Source organism: Fundulus heteroclitus, chromosome 3 (genome assembly GCF_011125445.2).
Source record: "Fundulus heteroclitus isolate FHET01 chromosome 3, MU-UCD_Fhet_4.1, whole genome shotgun sequence".
Lineage (NCBI taxonomy): Eukaryota > Metazoa > Chordata > Actinopteri > Cyprinodontiformes > Fundulidae > Fundulus > Fundulus heteroclitus.
The window spans coordinates 23,645,040-23,664,313 of NC_046363.1; the positions used below are offsets into that span (position 1 = coordinate 23,645,040).

Sequence of the window (19,274 nt, forward strand, 5' to 3'; positions counted from 1 at the left end):
AAAACAAAGGAAAAAAATCCTCCATCCTCAATACCCACATATCTGTGTAGGGTTGCTAGGGGTTGGTGCCTATCTCCAGCAGTCATTGAGTGAGGGGCAGGGTACACCCAGGACAGGTTGCCAATCCATCAAAGGGCGACAAAGAGACACAGAGTACAAACAACCATGCATGGAAACACTCAAACTCGAGAGCAATTTGTAAAAAAACAAAAACAGTTAATTGTCTTGTTTTTGGACTATGGAAGGAAGCTGGAGAACCCACACATGTACAGGGAGAACATGCAGTGTACCCTTAGGCTAGGATTTGAACCCAGGACCTTCTTAATAGAAAGAAACAATTTTACTTACCGTGCCACTGTGGAAAACATCTTAGCAGATTTATAAAAAAAAGTTTGTGCATTATGACAAATATTCAAGAGGTATGAATACTTTTGGAAGGCACAGTACCAGCCAAAATCCCTTTCTAAGCATTTAAAGAATGTGAAAGTCCTCCAAAACTGACTTTCTGATAATGAGCAGGCAGCTCCACAGAAAAATGTTGCAGTGTTGTGTAAGCTTTTTCCAAATGTGCATGCTTTGCTGTAAAGCAAATTGTGGAAGCTTTCTGTTTTTCTTTAAAGGATGTCCAATCAGAACATGTTGCTCCATCTCTGTGAATCCTCCTCGATGAGAGACGTGCCTCAAATAGATTTTTTGATTAGTATTCACACTTTAGCAGTATTACATCTGTGTGACATTAACACCAACAAATTTACAGTTATATTTATAATCGGCTGCTCTATTTCCTGTTTGACATGAATACTGCATTGTATCTGACTATGCTGTATTATCGTTAAATGTGCAACTTGCTCTTTTTTATTTTTTCCTTTCTAATAAGTTATTTTGCTTCGGAATTGAACTTAAGATTAGTTTGATATAATGTGTAAAACTACCAGTGTTTGTCTTATATTAAGTGTCAGACTGCTGTCAACTACACAGCAAGCTGGAGGCAAAAGGCAGAACCAAACCAAGAGGCTACCATGGACCTTCATGCCAGCAGGGGACCCCCAGGGACATATGTTTGTTTACAAGACCATGAGTTTTTGGTTACAAGTGTTTGCAATGCATTAGCTGTGACAAAAGCTAAGCCTTAGGTCTGTAAAATAATTTTCTGAGCCCAGGCATTAGCAGAACAATTACAAACTATAATGATTATGAATTTAATGACATGAATTGTTTTGTACATTTAAATAATTTTCTGTGCAGGTATCATTTGAACAAGCAGTTTGTTACACCTTTGTTACTCACAATCACAAGTTCATAGTTCCAGACATTAACAGTACATTTACTTAAGTCAAATTGCCTGTTTACTTATATTTGTGTTTTTGAAAAGATGCAGAGACAATGTAAAAGATCATTTTGATGTACTCCTGATTCAAGTCCGTCTCCTAACTGACCCATGATTTAATGATCGAGGAAAGCATCTCAAAGCAGCAGCATGTTATAGGATTATAATATAATATAATATAATATAATATAATATAATATAATATAATATAATATAATATAATATAATATAATAGAACATAGTGTTCAATGATGTTTGTGGATGTTTTTTGTGGATTGAAATAAAGCATGTGGAACCAATTCTGTTAATTAGCAACCACTACTTATGATAGTATTTATTGAGAGAAAACAAACTTGAATTTTTGTAAAATGTCAGAATATTGTCTCATTTTAGCCAATACATCTCAAGTAATTTGAGTTCAAATCGTAAAAAAACAACTCTATAGAAATGTGTTATAGCACTGCTCAGTATATCAAATCCCAAATGACATCACACTCTATAATTGTGCAAGATAGTAGATTTTAACAAGACACTAAATTTAATTATTCGTGTACAGTGGTTGAGATGCTAAAGCTCAGAGACATTCATGAGGACATTGTGCCATCAGTAAAGAAAAAAAGTATCAGAAAAAAGTGTATTAATTGAAATCAATGCAGTCATTGCAATTTTTTAGCAATAGTATTGCAATTAGATATTTCCCTTGTACCGTGCAGCCCTGATGTCTTCATATTAATCTATTTTTTGGGGGACCAAATGCCTGGACATGTCTAGTTTCACATTTTGCCGGGTTATCTAGGGGGATTCATATATCTGGTTTTCATCAAGCAGACATGTACTTGAACTGACTTGTGCGATGCATGGAATAAGACAGCGTTTCTTTCATGTGATGTCATCTCAGAGCTGCTGCCATGAGGGTGGTTCTTCTTTGCACACAGTTGGAACAGCTTCTGTTTGCATGAGGTCTAAGCACAAATGTAGCTTTATAAACAAACCTCAAAAGAAATTTCTCTCATACCCTTCCAGTCTGGTATAATGGGTGGTGGAGTGCTGACATTATGTGTTTCTGCGAGTTTACTGAGTTTTTTTTTTTTCACACTGAGGAAAGGGGTCAGGTTATGCAAGACCTGGACCAAATATTTTGAAAAGGTCAAAAACATAATTGTGGTTCTCAGAATTACCGTATTTGAGCTTCCCTCACACAATGCAGATGTTGAGAGGGTTTTCCCACTGATGCAGAGCCATTCAAACAACGAGAGGAACAAGCTTACTGTTGAGTCACCAAAGAAAATTCTGCTTGTGCAACATAATTTCAAAGACACTTCTTGCAATGACTTTTATGACTATTTGGTGAGCAACCCAAAACAGATAAGACAAGCTCTGCAGTCAAATATGGATGGGGAGATAAGGAAAATAAAGAACAAAAATAGGATGAAGAAGATAACTGAACATACATATTTTGCTTGTTAAAGGTGCAAGTTTTGAAGTTAAATATTTATTTTCCTTCCCATACGTGCCCTTACAATTGCCTGTCGTGTAAAATGAGTTATCCTCTATATACTGCAGTTGCCTCTTTAGGCTCCATTAGTCAGTTTATGGGAAAATGATTCGGGCCGAATCCTCTCAGCATGTGCGTGGGTGTGACGCGCTGCACACTCTCGTTCACTTGCCTACTTTGTCGAGCCTCCACCATAACTGATGCATTAACAAGAGAACATGGGCTAACTTCAATATTTATATCTTTATTACCTCTGAAGACATTATGCCTCTAAACAAAAGACCTGTCCAGCAGGAGGCGCTTTTCCTCCCAAGCACGTGCAAAACACTTGTTGTTTCGACTTGTCGCCAGAGGGGGCAGACGTCAAAATGCCTGGAACTTGCTGTGCTCCTTTAAGCAAGTATTTTTGTGAGATTGCTACTTTTTTGTCTGTTTTTGTCATTACATTATAAAGAAAAGAATATATTTATTTCCTCAGAATATAACTTACCTTTTTTATTTGTCCATTAAGACATGAAAAGTTTACTGTTTTTTTGCTACAGGTTTATTTTGTAATACAGAAGAGTCAATATCTTGATCATTATTTAATTCTAAAGATTTGAATGTCATTTTTTCACTTCTTGACTTATGAAAGCTGAATTTTAAAATTCTAAGCCTTAAAGTTATATAGCCACATTATAGGCTTAAAAAAGACCAAAAACCATTTGATCACGATAACATAAGGTTATATACACCAAGCCCCCATCCTGATAATGTTTTGATAGTCCTTTTTGTGGATACAAATATAACCAGCGCTGGGCACGGTCATCTAGCCGCAGTATTGCAGAATTATCATAATGCCCGTTTGCTTAATTAATCAATTCAAAATTAAATAATGCTGGACCGAGCCTGACCCCCCCCCCCCCCCCCTTTAAATGCCTCAAAGTAAAGCCAAATAATGTGGCTGTGCACCTTTAAAGCATTTTGACTGGACTAAGTCAATATTTTGCAAATCAAAATATGTTCATCCCTATTATATGTAGATTAATACAGTGAACATTTAAATATAAACATAGTTTCATTTGTGATAGGTGCCAGGAAGGTACTTATAGGAGCAATATGTGAAGTTTCACCACTAGGTGGCTGGTGAGCACTGTATGTAGACTAAAATAAGATGTGTCACATGCCATGCCTCACTCTACTGCCAAAATCTAAGCACCAGACCAATTTTCTGTTTCAATTTCACAGTTTTTGAAATGTAAAATTGAAACATTGAAACTGTGGAGAGTTTCAAATACCTGGATGTTGACGTTAATAATAAACCGGACTGGACTCATAACACCGAAGCTATGTACAAGAAGGGCCAGAGCCGCCTTCACCACCTGAGGAGGCTGAGGTCCTTTGGAGTGAGCCGGCCCCTGCTTAAAACCTTCTATGACTCTGTGGTGGCCTCAGCCCTCCTCTACGCTGTCGTCTGCTGGGCCCCTGGCAGCACAGAGGGAGACAGAATGAGGCTGAATAAGCTGATGAGAAGGGCCACTTCTGTCCTGGGCTGCACTCTGGACTCGGTGGAGGAAGTGGCGGAGAGGAGGGTGTTGTCCAAGCTTACATCCATCATGGACAACACCTTTCAGCCCCTTCACCAGACTGTAGAGGAGCTGAGCAGCTCCTTTAGTGACAGACTTATACACCCTGTTTGTAAAAAGAAGTGCAACTGCAGGTCATTCATCCCTGCTGCCATCAGACTTTACAATACTGCACTATAACTCCAACAACATGTGCAGTAACTAATGTGCAATTACTATTTAATACCCTGTGCAATAACCTGTGCAATAATCCTATTAAATAAGAGACTTCAGACTTCATGTGACATGTGAATTTCACCACAGTGAGATCAATAATGTCTATCTTATTTTTTGTATTAAAGAGGATGCCCGGAATGTATGCGAGGATTACGGTGGGTAGGTCAAAAGCCCACCGAGCTGCATTAAACAATGCTAACTGCTACCGGCTACTTGCCTCACATAACAGTAACACCTGGCCCATTCCTGGTCAAACACCAACAATTAACCCACATACCACAATTTTATCATTACACTAAATCAAATCAACATATCAACACAATTCTAACAAGAAATCACCACCATCAAAACCCAACATTTGACTTCATGCTGTCATTCACCTGCCTAGAGGAGAAAGGCTACCACCGAATCAAACTGGAGCTGCTTATGCTCTCGAAATCCTCTCCACCTTGAAAACACGAGGTTGATGATAACCCTCGTTTTGTCTCTTTCCTTATTTGACAACTTCTTTGCAAAAGACCATTATTTTTTGTTGTAATAACGGGTCCTGATCTTCTGCAGGTGACGTGACAGTGGCATTTTATGAGGAGGGAGGGGCTAAGCCCCGAGTGGCAGCTTTTCACATCCACGTACATGCAGGCGCAGCAGGCCCGCCTTTGTAAACAAGATACTGGAGAACAACACAGAAATATGGTGTGTGACATCATACCTTATTCCATCTAAAAAGATACTTTTAGTTCTTCACAAAACTTTTAGTTCTATCTAAAATAAGGAAATTTTGCTCATTTCTCCGTTAAAGGTTTAATATCAAAACAGATGTAACAGCAAAATACTGCTAAGTGAAGATCCAGCAGCCTTTTGGCATTGTGCTGAGTGAAACAAGGTCACTCTCTCACTGTGTGACGCAATATTCTGTGCTCTGGGTTGGACGTTTTAGCCAATTTGAAACCTGGCTGTGCAGTCCTAAGCGGGCCAACCTCCAGATATTGTTTTCCTGAATGAACCATGTCTTTGTTGAACAAGTCTCCAATAAAAAGAGGAATAAACTCTAAGTCAAAACTGCTCTGGCTTCCCTGGGATAGCAAACCCTCTTAGCTGCTGAAGGGCTCCAAGTTAGATTTATTATTCATTCAATACCCTCATTCAATATGTATTTGTAGTTAGGGCCACACATATACTCATACACATGCTACATATGCACAAAGATTTATATAACTGGTTTAACTGAACGTAATGACAGCAGATGAGAAGTAGATGATGCATGGAGGAAATAAATCAAATCCTCATTATTGTACATGCATGCAGAGTATGCAGTATTTGAAACACTCTGCATGATGTGATACCAGTTTGTTTAGTGATTGCATCAGGATTAGCATGAAAATACAGGTAGTTCCTGAAACTGTAATGTCTGAGCAGTCAGAGGACCCAATATTCAAGCCAGGCAAGGAGTTGCGTTTTAAAGGTTTCTTGAGAGTAAGGAACATGATGGTGCAGTCAGAAAAACTCTGCTGGTGAAGGCTGGAGCCTGGCAATGCCGAGTGCTTGCTGGTAACAGCAAAAGGTGATAGGAAGGAGGACAGAGGCAAGAGCCACTGTCGTAAGACAGGCGTGGCAAGGAAAAGTAGGGAAATCCATGGAAATGTAGCTGTGGACAAAACTTTGAATCAAGCAGCGAAAAACAATGTGCGTCTACTGCTTCAAGGCCTTCAATAATCTGGCACTGTCTGCCTGTTGGTGGCCGGTATATAAAAGCTTATATAAAAGACTTTAAGACAAAAATGTGAAAATGTCTTTCTTTTACAATTTTTTTTTTAGGTTAAACATGTTTTATTCACCATCCTGCACAATTCATCAATCATAATTAATCACAATATCCATCCATTGTCCCCTGTCTATCCTTGAAGGGTTGGGGGCCTGACCCCTAGACCACTTGCCTATGACCACTAGTCCTGGGCAAGAGGCTGGGCGCGTCTCGGACAAATTGTTAGTCCATCATGGTGTAACAGAGAGACACATAGGAAAAAACAGCCATGCACACACGCCATGTGCAGAAAGACCCCAAGCTGGGTTTGAACCGAGGACCTTTTGCTGCAAGGCAACAGAGCTACCAACAGTGTTGTTTTAACAAAATATTAGATTAGTAGCTATGTAATCTTATGTGATAATAGCTTTTTATATTTTATAGTTTTACCCCTAACATATTTGTCTTCCAAAGGAATTGCTCAGGACATGTAAAATTAAAGGTAGAAAAAAAAATGAAATTCTAGCACAGATGAGTACATTTCGTGAGCAGTTTTATCCGCGAGATATATTAATGTCATATAAACCTAACAGAGGATCCCTTGGACCATGAATCTGAAACATCTAATGTCTGTGTTACAGATCCAGAAAAATTAACATACAGTCAAAACCTGTGCGGTTCAAGTTTATGTAGCTGTCATGCAGCTGCTACAATTTCTGCAAAAAAATTACTGTTGTAGCTCGGCTGAGATTTAGCCACATCAGTCTGAATGTCAGCATATGTAAACAAATTCTTTATCCAACATGTCCTGCCAGACTGAAAATTCACGCAAAGGATTTTCAGATGAATGTATTTCTCTCAGAGTGCGTATCTCATCCTCAAAGCCCCAAACCAATCACTCAGCTCTCCGATGACCATGGCTCATTTAGCTCTCTCCTGATTGGTTCTGAAGACAAGAAATACTCTGGGATTGCCCCAGTGGGAGGTTGGGAATCAGAGTTTTAAAGTTCTTTATGCGTTTCTCTTAATTTCCTCAAACTCTTTAATGTTTGTCTATATCTGATGTTCAATTAGTGTTTATATGCATAGCTGAGTGTACTCAGCAGTGTCTGCAGGATAGTTTGTGTGTGAGTAAAGAAGTTTTAATTAGTTCATGTTGCAACATATTGTGGCAATGCGTGGCCAACAGGAAAGCAGATGTTTATTGTTTTTTACAGTTTAATGACTGATATTTGCCAGTTCTGCTTGTTGGAGAGTGCAGCCAGAGGCCTGAAGCTTCTACCATCTTCTAAATGCCACTCTGGAGAGACTGCTGTCCATAATCATCTCTGTGGAAATCACATCACATACAAGAAAGATAAGAAAATGTAGTATGATTTCAAATAAAAATTAGGAAAATATCATACAAATAGGCCATTCATTAAAAAATAGGTTTTCCTCTTCATCTATTACATTATTTAGCATCTGCCCAAAATAACTCTATTCTTGTATCCATGACCATAAAGTGCTTCCCATTGGATCTAGCCATAGACGATGAGCAAAGCAGCTATGTACACCAGTCAGATAGAACATCATAACCACCTGCCCAATAATTCATGTTCCATTTTTGCTTTCAAAACAGTCCTGACATAAAGAGGCAAGGACCCCACGGGACTCCTGAGGGTGTGCTTTGGTATCTGGCACCAAAATTTTAGCAGCGGGTCCTTTAAGTCCTGTAAATTTTGCATGGGGACTACATAAACTGGATTCTTTTGTAAAGCACATCCAACAGATGCTTCACTTGAATGAAATCTGTCGAACTGGGTGAGCAAGTTAAAACCACAAAAACCCATTATTGTGCTCCTCTAAACATTCTCAAACCACATTTGCTCTGTGGCGCTGAAAGGCCACAGCAATCACGGTATACTGTTTCCATGAAAATATATACATGGTTTCCATTAATGCATATTACTGTATGTGTATTAGGTAAATGCTATATGGCAGAAAACATTCACAATCTGGCTGGATTTATTAGTTTTCCAATATGCTGACAAACCAGGGTCCCAGGGTCCATACCAGGAAGCAGAGTCGTAGTTTAACACACCTCTCTGGAGCTTCTTTACAGTTACCTAACTATTATCCTATTGAGACAGTGTCTTTCCCACAGGCAAAACTAAAAATGTCTTAAAAATCAATACAACAAAACTTAAAGCAAAAAATAAAACAATTAAATGTGGTTTATTAAACATAAGGCTTCCAATAATGAATCGATTTCTGATAATCAGATTGATTTTGTCTCACAAAAACCTGACTGCAAGATGACTACGTTAGTATATATGAGTCAACTCTCTAATTATTAAAATTTCCACGTTCCCAGAACTACAGGAGGTGGAGGAGTAGTGACCATCGTTCAGTCTAATTTACTAATTAGTCCCAGTTCAATTAATAACTAAACATTTTTTGAACATTTAATCCTTAGTTTCCCTCATCCAAACTGCAAAACAATAAAACCTCTTCTGTTTGTTGTTTTGTATTGACCACCAGACTCTAACTCAGTTTTTAGATCAGTTCTCAGATTTCTTTTCTGATTTAGAGTTAAATACTGACAAGGTTATTGTGACAGCTGTCCCAACTGTCACACAGAGGCAGGAAGGGTAATGGGTTTCTGTTCTTCCTTAATATTACTTTACATATTGATTTGAGTAGTTTAGATTCTTATCTTTAAAATTGCTTTCATTAGTCTGACTCTTTAGTTAACTATTTGCAGTGCACACATTTAGTTAACTTTTGTTTGTCAGTTCTCTTGTATTTTTTGTTAAATGCAACAAATTCATTTCTTCTTTTGAGCTACCAGTTTTCTCTGGACCTGCTGCTGAAGTCATACAGATGAGCTCCAGCTGATGTCCTTATATGGCTGTCAAGCTTCCTCAGAGGGTCGTTCCATTTGTTTGGCAGGGTAAGGGGAAATTTGGCCTTTAGTTTATTTAATTTTACCATTTCTTTAATGTTTCTTCTTTTTGTAACTTAGTTCAATAGTAATATTTATTCAATTTAAAGATTTAGTAATGTGCTGACTAGTATTTGTTTAAGTTCTTGTATGCTTAATTACCACTGTGTGTGAATTAGCAGTGGTCTGATCAGCCACTATTTAAGTTCCCCCTCATGTCTTGTTTGTTAGGTCAGTTTTGTGCTTGAGTTCTTTATGTTACTACCTGAGTTGTAGTTTGTTATGTTGACCTCAGTTTTTGGACCCCGATTTATCATTTTTGAATAATTTTTGTATTTTTGTAATAAATTAAGAATATATCTTTGAAATCTATTCAACATCTCTTTGGCTGGTCTATGTAAAACCTTCACAGTTATTATAGTGGGGGATTTTGACATTCATGTTGACACTTAATGTGATAACCTTAATGTAGCCTTTGAAATTATCCTAGATGCAATTGGTTTTGCTCAAAATGTGCATAAACCGACACATTCTTGTCTTCATACTTTGGACCTTGTGCTGATATATAGCATTGAATGTGAAGTATTAACAGTATTTCCTCAATTCAATTTAATTCAATTCAATTTTATTTATATAGCGCCAAATCATGAAACATGTCATCTCAAGGCACTTTACAAAGTCAAGTTCAATCATATTATACAGATTGGGTCAGATTATACAGATTGGTCAAAAATGTCCTATATAAGGAAACCAGTTGATTGCATCAAAGTCCCGACAAGCAGCAGTCACTCCTGGGGAACCGTAGAGCCACAGGGAGAGTCATCTGCATTGTACATGGCTTTGCTGCAATCCCTCATACTGAGCAAGCATGAAGCGACAGTGGGAAGAAAAACCACCCATTAACGGGAAGGAAAAACCTCCGGCAGAACCGGGCTCAGTATGAACGGTCATCTTCCTCGACCGACTGGGGTTACAGAAGACAGAGCAGAGACACAACAAGAGAAACAAAAAAGCACAGAAGCACACATTGATCTAGTAATCTGTTCTACATTAGATGGTAGTAGCGGGTGAGCCGTCTTCTCTGGATGATGTCACAGTTAACAGAACGCCAGACCAGGTGTACCTACTATGAAGAGAAAAGAGAGAGAACAGAAGGTTAAAGCAGAAATGACAACACATAATGCATAATTGAAGAACAGTAGAACTCAATATAGTGAGAAAATTAGGTCCTGATATACTCCAGTAACCTAAGCCTATAGCAGTAAAACTATAAAGGTAGCTGAGAGTAACATGAGTCACTAGTTATAATTTTTGTCAAAAAGAAAAGTTTTAAGCCTAGTCTTAAAAGTAGACAGGGTGTCTGCCTCACGGACCAAAACTGGGAGTTGGTTCCACAGGAGAGGAGCCTGATAGCTAAAGGATCTGCCTCCCATTCTACTTTTAGAGACTCTAGGAACCACCAGCAGACCTGCAGTCTGAGAGCGAAGTGCTCTGTTAGGAACATACGGGGTAATCAGAGCTCTGATATATGATGGAGCTTGATTATTAAGGGCTTTATACGTTAGAAGGAGAATTTTAAATTCTATTCTTGATTTAACAGGAAGCCAATGAAGGGAAGCTAAAATTGGAGAAATATGATCTCTCTTGTTGATTTTCATCAGAACTCTTGCCGCAGCATTTTGAATCAGCTGAAGACTTCGAACTGCATTTTGTGGACTTCCTGATAGTAAAGAATTACAATAGTCCAGCCTTGAAGTAACAAATGCATGGACTAGTTTTTCAGCATCACTCCTGGACAGAATGTTTCTAATTTTGGCGATATTCCGGAGGTGAAAAAAGGAAACTCTGGAAACCTGTTTAATATGGGATTTAAATGACATGTCTTGGTCGAAAACAACACCAAGATTTTTAACTTTATTACCAGAGGCCAAGTTAATGCCATCCAGATTAAGGTTTTGATTAAGAACTTTATTTTTTGAAGACTCTGGCCCAAAGATTACAACTTCAGTCTTGTCAGAATTTAAATGCAGGAAATTTAAAGTCATCCAGCTTTTGATGTCATCAAGACATGACTGCAGTCGAAGTAACTGATTGGATTCATCAGGATTTATGGATAAATATAGCTGAGTGTCATCAGCATAACAGTGGAAATTAATCCCATGCTGTCTGATAATTTTGCCAATCGGAAGCATATATATAGTAAATAGAATTGGTCCAAGGACTGAACCCTGTGGTACTCCACAAGTGACCCTAGAGTTTGAGGAAGATTTATTATTAACATGAACAAACTGGAATCTGTCCGACAGATAAGATTTAAACCAGCCTAATGCTTTTCCCTTAATCCCTACAGTATGCTCAAGTCTTTGTAGGAGAATATTGTGATCAACTGTATCAAATGCAGCACTGAGATCTAACAGGACAAGTATAGACACAAGTCCATTATCTGAGGCCATGAGAATATCATTAGTGACCTTCACCAGAGCTGTTTCAGTGCTATGATGAGCTCTGAAGCCTGACTGAAACTCCTCAAGTAGGTCATTACTTTGTAAATGTTCACATAGTTGATTAGCAACTACTCTCTCAAGAATTTTAGATAAGAAAAGAAGATTAGATATAGGTCTGTAATTTACTAACTCATCTTGATCAAGAGATGGTTTCTTAAGTAAAGGTTTAATAACAGCTACTTTAAAAGCCTGTGGTACATATCCATTTACCAAGGATACATTAATCATGTCTAAAATAGGACCACTGATCAGAGGGAATACCTCCTTAAACAACTTGGTTGGGATTGGGTCTAACATACAGGTAGAAGGTTTAGATGAAGCTAAAATTTTAGATAGCTCAGAAAGCTCTACTGCTTTTAAACAGTTCAGACACTGCGCAGGTTCTAAGGATTCCTCCAATGCTGCCTCACTTACTGAGGATGAGGTAATCATGTTTGGGAGGATGCCAATTATTTTATTTTTAATGGAATCAATTTTATTTATGAAGAATCCCATAAAATCATTACTGCTAAGAGCTAAGGGAATGGATGGATCAACAGAGCTGTGGCTCTGGGTAAGTTTGGCAACTGTACTGAAGAGAAATCTAGGATTATTCTTATTCTCCTCAATTAATGATGAAAAATATGCTGCTCTAACTCTGCGAAGGGTCTTGTTATACAACAATAGACTGTTCTTCCAGATTAAGTAGGATTCCTCTTGGTGTGTAGAGCGCCATTTTCTCTCCAATTTCCTAACATTGTGCTTCAAGGAACGCAGCTCTGAATTAAACCAAGGAGCCAGCTTCCTGTGAATAATCACCTTCTTTTTCAAGGGAGCTACATTGTCTAATGCAGAACGCAATGACGAAGTCATACCGTTTACAAAGACATCTATTTGTGAATTGGAAGAAACAACATTGCTGCCATCTACAGGGCATTTCTGCAATATGGAGGATATTAAAAAGGGGACAGACTCTTTAAGTTTTGATACAGCATTATCCGATAAAGATCTACTATAATGGAACCCTCTTTTGGGGGTGGAGAACTCAGTTAGATTAAACTCAAATGTTATTAAAAAATGATCAGATAGGACAGGGGTGTGAGGAAATACTGTTAATTCTTCACAATCAATGCCATATGTCAGAACAAGGTCTAAAGTATGGAGCCGAGAGTGCGTCGGTTCATGCACATTTTGAGCAAAACCAATTGAATCTAGGATAGTTTTAAAGGCTACACTAAGGTTATCACATTCTGTGTCAACATGGATGTTAAAATCACCCACTATAATAGCCTTATCAGTATTTAACACCAAATCAGATAAGAAATCTGACAACTCATCCAAAAACTCAGTGTAAGGGCCTGGTGGACGATACAAAACAACAAACAGAAGATGTTTTATTGCTTTGCAGCTTGTAGTTATTAATTGGCCTGGGACTAATTAATAAATCAGACTGAAAGATAGTTGCCACTCCTCCTCCTCTTCCCACAGATCTGGGAATGTGGAAATTTGAATAATTGGAGGGAGTTGACTCATTTATACTAACGTAGTCCTCTTGTAGCCAGGTTTCTGTGAGACAAAACAAATCAATCTGTTTATCAGAAATCAATTCGTTAACTAACAAAGTCTTTGGAGGGAGAGACCTTATATTTAATAGACCACATTTAATTGTTTTATTTTTAGGTTCAAGGTGAACCGTATTGATTTTTATTAGGTTTTTATGATTTGTTCCTTTTAGATAAGTTTTTGATCTGTTAAGTTTTGGCCGTGGGAAAGACACCGTCTCAATAGGATAATGGATGGGTAACAGTACAGAAGCTGCAGAGAGGTGTGTTAAACTACGGCTCTGCTTCCTGGTCTGGACCCTGGGTTGTCAGCATTTATAGGCCGGTAGCTGAAAACTGTAGCGTTCACTTTCGTTCCTGTATTCGTGGAACTACTCTATTATTGTCTTAAATGATAGATCATATATTCAAATGCCTAGAATAAAAAGTTCTCCACACAAAATCGCGCACAAGGCAAGTTACAGCCGGTTTAAGACGAGAAAATTTCGTAATATTTAGTTCGCGACCGGCCGCTGCTCAGCCAATCAGGTGACTTAAGTAGGCCGTGACGTCATCAAACAACATGGCGGCGCTCGTAGTAAACAAATGTGTTTATTCGGGATAGAAAGAAAATCCAGCGGAAACATTGTAATTATGGAATGTGAATGCCTTTTGCATGTTGCCGGGAATGACGGAGAACACACAGAACCATTTACTCAAACGAGGTGGGAAACTTTTCGTAGTTTTTGCCGTGTTTGGGCTGATTTAGCCGGCGATGAACGGACGATTGCCGATAACGCGCTTCCCCTCCTCTCCTTCGAATTTGATGATATACCAAGCCACATTGGCTACCACCCGACCTGTTATCGCCGATTTACCGACAGGAAGCGAATAAATTCTGCCCAAAAACGAAAGCACGAGCCCGTATCTGATGAACAGGACATTAATAAGTTGCCCTATATCCAATCACCAAAAACGACTGAGATCAAGAGAAGAGATCGCCATCGGATTTGCCCCTCCTCAACAAGACAATCCAAAAGCTGGTCATAGCCAGCCAAGAAAACATGTGCTGCCAGCTGTCTGCATTATATGTAAAATAAGGGAGAAGTTTGAGACTGTCAGTAATTCTCGCCAGAGGGTGAAACTTGTCAAGGCAGAGACTGTTGATGGTGGTAAGTTAATACTTTCTCTGTAATTTATTGTTAAATTTTTCCTTAAATTAAGTGGATGTATGACTTGTCTATATCTTTAGCCATGCGGATAGAAACATATTTAGGCCTATAGGAAAAAGGTTTAATAATGTCATCATAAAGTTTATGTTTGTTTGGCTCTGCTATGTTGATAAATGCAATTTTCTTGGAATGATGCCCCACGATATAGATTTTTTTGTAAATATGTACCATGATGCGGTTTATATTGACGTGTCATATAATAAATATTTTATATTTCTAGGATTGTTGCGAAAAGCAGCAGAAGCAAAGAAGGATGAGAGTGTGCTTGTACACATAAGAGATACGGACTGTGTAGCTCTTGAGGTCTACTACCACAGAACCTGCTATGGATCATGCACCAAATTCTTGACAAGATCTAAATCAGAAAGGTATTTTATGAAATTTCTCTCATTGTTACTGACAAGTTTTGAAATTAGGATTTGTTACGTTTGATGTAGACCTACCCTGATGATAAATAACTGGCACATAACATGGCCAGCCGTATGTGAGTTTTTGTTGTGCCTCTCTATTTACTCATATTTCATTTCACTTTTTAATTCCAGTCAGACACCAGATGGAAGATTGTCTGAAGGTTACAAAGAGATTTGCAGAACCGTTGTTAAACAGAGACTGATAAGTAACCAGGAAGTTCTACGAATGTCAACACTGGTAAACATCTCATAATCGATGGTATTGCACTCATCCAGAGTTTGCAAAATATCCCAGCAACCTTTGGGGAGCTTGGTGATCTGATACTAACCCAGGTCATCCAACAAGCACAGAAGTCGGGCTGCAGCAGAGTGGATTATGTTACAGACCGTTATCCGGCCATCAGTACAAAAAACACTGAGAGAATGAGAAGAGCATCTGATGGTTCTTAAAAGATTCAGATCCATAGTAAGCAGCAAAGGACTAGTGGGGACAACAAGGAGGCACTGGAAGAATTTCTGTACTCAGGTTAGGCAGAGGGAGACTTCAGAAGTGTGAAAAAAACAATAGATGTCTATTTGACACATGGATCAATGTGTCACCTCATAAGAGTAACAGCAGGTTCTTCACATATCAGTGTCAGTGATTATGTAGCGATATTTGTGCCTTCTGATTCGAACCAATCCGAGCGTGCAGTGAGACAACGCGCGCGCGCTCAAAACCGGTCTGGCGCGAGTTCAACTCTGAAAAACTCTTCTCAATCCACCGTCCTCGCGCTCAGTTCCATCTGTGCTCGCGTGCTCGACCTGCTCATTCCACGCGCAAGCACAAATACTGCAATCAGATGGATTAAATCAAAATGCTGCAGCTTTTGGCAGAAACTACTAAACATAATGGTGGGATTGAAGGTAAAAAATAAAAATAAATAAACAGTTTAATATTTTTGCCTAAAATATTTAGACTAAAATATTTGAGTTACTAAGAGTTACTAAGTGAGGTGTGAAAAATGATTTTGTCTCTTTTCTTTCCAGCTTCGGAGAAGAGATGCAAAAATTTCTTCTGATCATAATCATCATCATTGTCATCATTATTTGAAAAGCACTTTAGATAAGAGATACATCAGATAAGAGATAACATCTAACCAAATGACTTGGCTAAACACTCAACAATAAAAAAAAATTAAGATAAAAAATAAAATAATAATAATAATAATAATAATAATAATAATAATAACTATAAAACACAATATAACCAGCCGGAACTGCAGAAATATGAGTACCAAGAAAAATATTTAACAATTTATGATTTGCAAAGACAAATTGATTCGAGTTTTGATGGTTTCCTCGTCTTCACCTTTATCTCATCCTATAGATCTCTTTCTCATTCAGTTCAGGACTTTCCTTGGGTCTATATTAAAATCCTACAGTAGAGTAATGAAATGTTGATTCTGGATGTAGTGTAGGAATTTCTTTAACATAAACCAAAAGAAAATTTTACATTACCCCCCAGAACCTGAAAAAAAATCTTTAAAAAAGAGACAACAATATTTCCACACCTCACTTATTAGCTCAAGGAAATATTTTAGACTAAATATGTTAGGCAAAAATATTAAACTGTTTATTTTTCTTTTTTTCCTTCAATAACACCATTACGTTTAGTAATTTCTGCCAAAAGCTGCAGCATTTTGATTTAATCCATCTGAATGCAGTGTTTGCAAGCCATACTCTGATCACTGCAAAAACGGAACTAAAAATAAGTCAAATGTTCTTAAAATTTGCGTATTTTTCCTTGATTTGAGCAGGTAAATAAGATCATCTGCCAATAGAATAAGATTTTTGCACTTAAAATAGGAACAAATCATCTCCATCATCTTATTTCAAGTGATGTATATCTAATTCTCTTATTTTAGGGGTCAAAATACTCATTCCATTGGCAGATAATCTTATTTACCTGCTCAAATCTTGGACAAAAACACACATTTTAAGAATATTTTACCTATTTTTAGATCCGTTTTTGCAGTGATTGGATGGAAAGAAACTTGTCTGTGATTGGCTGGTGAAGGGGACAGTTTTTGAAGTCGCGAGCGCAGAGACAGAGTTGAGCGAGCGGAGAAACAGTCGAGCGAGCGCACAGCTGGTGTTGAACGTGGAATGCGCAGGTTGAGCGCACGAGCAGAGATGGAACTGAGCGCGAGGACGGTGGATTGAGAAGAGTTTTTCAGAGTTGAGTGCGCACCAGACCGGTTTTGAGCGCGCACGTGTTGTCTCACTGCGCTCTCTGATTGGTTCCTGCTCGCTCAATCAGAAGCCACAAATATCGCTCCATAAGTGATGAGCTCTGTTGTGAGCATGAGGAGGCAGACACTCGGCTCTTGCTTCATGCTCGACATGCATCAGCTGTATGAGACTATAGTGAATAAAAGTCCTGATACTGATGTAGCTGTTATGTCAGTAGGGTTACAGTCTCAGATTGGTGAACAATTGTACTTTGCCACTGGTGTTAAGAACAGGACTCGGATCTGAAGATAGCATCATCTCTTGGACCTGCTGATTGTGATGCACTCATTGGCTTCCATGTTTTCACTGGATGTGACTCCACAAGCTCTTTTCATGGAAAAGGCAAAACAAAAGCATTCAAGACTGCTGTGGAAAGTGAAACATTCCTCACAGCATTTGCAAAGCTTGGTGAGAACTTTTACCCAAATTTTGACACTTTCAAATATCTTGAAGTGTATGTGTGTTCCATGTATGGACAGTAAATGAGTAGTGGAGTGGATGAAGCAAGGTACAGGATTTTCTGCACTAACCCAAGCGAAACAAGTATGCCACCAATCAGTGATGCATTGAAGTTACACTTCAGACGTGCCAATTACCAAGCGACTTACACAGACTTTCGTTGTCTGCTACAATTGGAGCCCCATCACCAACCAATCATGGCTGGGAGATGATAAATGCAGAACTCTGTATAAAGTGGATGACTAAACAGGCAACACCAGATTCCGTTCTTGAATTTGTGCATTGTACTTGTAAAACTAACAAATGTCAGGCTGGGAGATGCTCCTGTCTAAAAGTTAAACTGGCATGTACTGACTTGTGCAAATGTATTGATTGTGACAATGATAAAGAAGTCTGAGTTGACAATGATGCCTCTGATGATGACTCTGAAATAGAGTAAACTCAATTTGATACCCATCAGTTTCATCAATATTGCCATATTGTCTTTTTCATAATATAAATTGGTTACCTGTGCTCTGAAATTAAAATGCGATGATTAAAATCTAATGATAAATATGTACATCTAAGTGTCTGTCATTGTTGTTGGGGCTCATATTTAATCTCCTATTTTAGTTAATAATTGCTGGAATGGTAAATAAGTGCCTTATAAACAATTTTAATACTGGATTCGATGTAAAATATCAGTAGGCCTACTTTTAAATGTGAAATGAAAAGCCATGGGTGCAGCTCAGCCTAAGGCCTTAATTTCTTGAAAACATGCAGTTTTCATATCACTTTAACTCAGAAGTCATTTGAGTGAGCTATTCAAAGCCTGTAATATATGCAGAAAGTATTTAGATACACCAGATAAAAGAAACTTGGTTTTCATTCTTCTCTTCTGAAAAAAATGGGAAGCACTTAAAATTAAGGGAAAACCCAGATTTGTCACGTTTTTCTAAAAGTTGGCTCTTTCAACACCTTGTAACTTATGAATGTGCAGGTTTCACGTGGAGAACTTTTAATTATGAGTTTAGTCCCTACTAATGATTGAAAAAGTGCAGAAATAGTTTAGTTCCAGAGTCACAGGAACGAAACTCAATTTAGAGCAACCCTACAGATTACAGCTACCGGCCTATTAGGAGGACTAATAAATCCGGCCAGATTTCTAGAAAGAAGAGCTGCACCATCCAAAGTAGGATGGATGCCGTCTCTCCGGATCAGACCAGGTTTTCCCCAGAAAGTTCTCCAGTTATCAATGTAGCCCACGTCGTTTTCAGGACACCACCTAGACAACCAGCGGTTGAATGATGACATGCGGCTAAACATGTCATCACTGGTCAAATCAGGCAGGGGACCAGAGAAAATTACGGACTCCGACATTGCTTTAGCAAACTCACACACCGAAGCAACACCAACTTTAGTGACCTCCGATCGGCGTGATCGGGTGTCATTACCGCCAGCGTGAATAACAATCTTACTGTATTTACGCTTATCCTTAGCCAGCAGTTTTAGGTAAGATTCTGTCGCCCGTTCTGGCCCCTGGCAGGCATTTAACTATGGTCCCTGGTGTCTCTAGTGCCACGTTTCTGACTATTGAGCTCCCAATAACCAGGATCGGCTTCTCAG

The 19,274-nt window shown here is 38.5% G+C and overlaps 1 long non-coding RNA gene across 1 annotated transcript; it reads left to right on the forward strand.

Moving 5' to 3' along the window:
• Positions 1 to 13,628: 13,628 nt before the first annotated feature.
• Positions 13,629 to 15,838, forward strand: LOC118561410. The gene is made up of 3 exons (XR_004930038.1): positions 13,629 to 14,466; positions 14,747 to 14,894; positions 15,069 to 15,838. It is a non-coding gene; the product is annotated as an uncharacterized LOC118561410 (long non-coding RNA).
• The last annotated feature ends 3,436 nt before the right edge of the window (positions 15,839 to 19,274 follow it).